Below are 3530 nucleotides of genomic sequence, written 5' to 3'. Positions count from 1 at the left end.
CCCTCTGAAGACAGATTTATGAGTGTCAATAGCACATTCACCAGTGAGAAAAAGTTGCGAGCGAACGTTACGCGTAAGGGGCTCAACCTGGCATAATGTGTGTAAGGGGTTCTACTTTTCGTAAATGCGTGTAAGGTGCTCTACTTGGCGTAATGCGTGTAAGGGGCTCTACTTTTCGTAAATGCGTGTAAGGTGCTCTACTTGGCGTAATGTGTGTAAGGTGCTCTACTTGGCATAATGCGTGTAAGGGGCTCTACTTTTCATAAATGCGTGTAAGGTGCTCTACTTGGCGTAATGTGTGTAAGGTGCTCTACTTGTCGTAATGCGTGTAAGGGGCTCTACTTTTCGTAAATGTGTGTAAGGTGCTCTACTTGGCGTAATGTGTGTAAGGTGCTCTACTTGGCGTAATGCGTGTAAGGGGCTCTACTTTTCGTAAATGCGTGTAAGGTGCTCTACTTGGCGTAATGTGTGTATGGGGCTCTACCTGGTGTGATGTGCGTAAAGGGCTGTAAACGGCGTAAAGAGTATAAGGGCTGTACCTGGTGTAATGTGACAGAAATGTCAGTAACTGTATCACTTTATGTATCTGCTTATGGTAGTTGCAACTTACGTATATAAAGAAACAAAAGTATCTATTTGTTACCTTCAACAAAGGTAAATTAATTTAGCAGTAATGCAGTAGTTCAACAGTTCAGTCCTGTTCCCTAGAGAACAGGAAACCTGTCAATAGCATAAAAAAGCATATTGAAATATATTTCTAAAAATTTTTTATTCAAAACATACAAAGTAGGCAGACACTATCGGCCCACTTCTGTGACATCATGAGTTGGAGAGAAGTTGGCAGGTTTGATGAAAAAGTTGGCTGGGTTACTGGATGGATGAAAAAGTTGGTTAGGTGTGTGGGGCAGCGTTTTAGTTGGACAGACATGTTGGATGGTTGGACAGACAAGTTGGATGGTTGGTCAGTTGGATGGTCTGATGTATGGCTAGCATAACTCCTGTTATTTGTCCTACCCAGTCTGTGATATTATATTAATGTTTGGCACTTATGCTTAGTATTTATGTTATGGTATAATATTGTGCATTGTACTTATGCTCTGATAATACTGTATGTTGACTGTTTTCTATGTTTACCCTGTACTTTGCTGTGTACACTTTTGTTGCACCTTACAAATAAAAGTTAATAATAACGATGATAACAATAATAATGATAATAATAATAATTGCTCAAAATTACAGCATTCAACATCTACGAAGCATAACTGTTATTTGCAACACATATGAATTGGATTATTCAGAGCTGAGAAATGGTCTGTGATGTCTCTAGTTATCCTCTTATACTATGTATAGTGCATCATAATAGTAATAATAATAAAAATCATAATGGGCCTGAGTCACATGCAATCTCAGTTAGTACATGCGTGTTGAAACTTACATAGTGATTATTTGCACTGCGCATTGCGAAAAATCGATTGAGAAAACACCATTGCCATCAGACCAATGGATGCTAGCAATTGATGGTCGATGGCTAACTCTACAACTTAATGCCTCCACAAGGTCAGCAAACACATCCCCTATCCTGAAATATCCTGCCTTTGGGAACATGGGAGGTCATTCCGAGTTGTTCGCTCGCAAGGCGATTTTAGCAGAGTTGCTCACGCTAAGCCGCCGCCTACTGGGAGTGAATCTTAGCATCTTAAAATTGCGAACGAAGTAATCGCAATATTGCGATTACACACCTCGTAGCAGTTTCTGAGTAGCTTCAGACTTACTCGGCATCTGCGATCAGTTCAGTGCTTGTCGTTCCTGGTTTGACGTCACAAACACACCCAGCGTTCGCCCAGACACTCCTCCGTTTCTCCGGCCACTCCTGCGTTTTTTCCGGAAACGGTAGCGTTTTTTCCCACACGCCCATAAAACGGCCAGTTTCCGCCCAGAAACACCCACTTCCTGTCAATCACATTACGATCGCCAGACCGATGAAAAAGCCGTGAGTAAAATTACTAAGTGCATAGCAAATTTACTTGGCGCAGTCGCAGTGCGGACATTGCGCATGCGCATTAAGCGGAAAATCGCTGCGATGCGAAGATTTTTACCGAGCGAACAACTCGGAATGAGGGCCATTATGATGATGTGATTAGCTGCCGGGTGCTCTGCTCACAGGAGATGCAGAATGAACACAACTAATACAATCCACTCAAATGCACCTAATAAACTATCCAGTAAAAACAGATATTTTTACAGTATTATACACAACACATCAATGTTCTTTTTTTTTTATAGATTTCATTAGGGTGTTATGTTTCATACTGTACATAGATTAAGCAATCATTTCTCAAGAAATTGCACTTCATTATTGCGGTCACCACCTCCCGTGCTATCTTCTTACTTTAAGTTGCAGTTCTGTTTTTTAGTGAAACATTCAGTTTGAAACTCATGTGATGAGGGTACCACATCTGATGTTCCCTTCTCGATTAATACTTCTTTGCAACCTTAGCCTACTAACTACTGAATACTTGTAGTATTTTACCCTACTATGAGAGGTAGAACATACTGTGACGCCTGCTGAATTACAATTTGAGTCAGACTACCAGTAGCTGTGCAATGCATGACTGCAGGTGGTAGCTGAGAGACAGGCCAGGATGCTTGCCAGCTGTTGTTGTTTGATATTATAGACACACTTGGAGTGCCCTGTCTCTGTCACCAGACAAAAGCCTGCACTGTGATGTGCTAGTCAGTTACTGGGAATGCTGTTACATCTTGCAGACAGCAGCTTGCATCTCATTGGTATATTGGCAGTGGTGGGCCCAGGTGTTAAAACTATGCTTCAGACCCAACTCCTCCACCCCACGCTCATAATATACCATATCATATTACATCACTTGACCATACAGACAGCATTCCAGTGACTGCCAAACAGTACACAGAGCAACCACAGGAATGGCATTCAGATACCATATTTTGTGTAGGCAAATAGAGGTGGTCACAGACTGCGAAGATGAGAAGGTAATGATATAAAATTCTGATATTAGTGAGTAATTACCGTGAAGAAGGAATCTAGGGTTGTTACCCCAGGAAAAGTGTGTATTTTAAAACACTTTCCTTTCCTGTGACCCTGCAGTCTACGGGCATCCTCTACTGGAACTGATGGGTAGCAGATGATTTACCGATGGACACGATACCGACAGTCATAATCCCGGCAGCCATTGACCGACTGCCAAATACTGACACGGTCAAAACACTGACATTCGTTATGACGACATGTTCAGAATACCGACATTTCAAATGCCAACATGTCAAAATGCCGACATGCCTTTTTAAGGAATTTTTGCCCAAAAACAGACTTGTTCATACTTCATCATCCCAGTGGACCTGGAGGGGGAATATAATAGTGTGCCGGGCAGAGGGATGAAGTACACTTAGATGGTGTCCATGTCGACCTATGTCAACATTGACACAAAACCCTAGAAAACCTCATGTCGGTATTTTGACATGTTGGCATTTAAAATGTCGGTATTCTGACTATGTAG

Source organism: Pseudophryne corroboree, chromosome 1 (genome assembly GCF_028390025.1).
Source record: "Pseudophryne corroboree isolate aPseCor3 chromosome 1, aPseCor3.hap2, whole genome shotgun sequence".
Lineage (NCBI taxonomy): Eukaryota > Metazoa > Chordata > Amphibia > Anura > Myobatrachidae > Pseudophryne > Pseudophryne corroboree.
Note: the sequence above shows the minus strand (reverse complement) of the source record.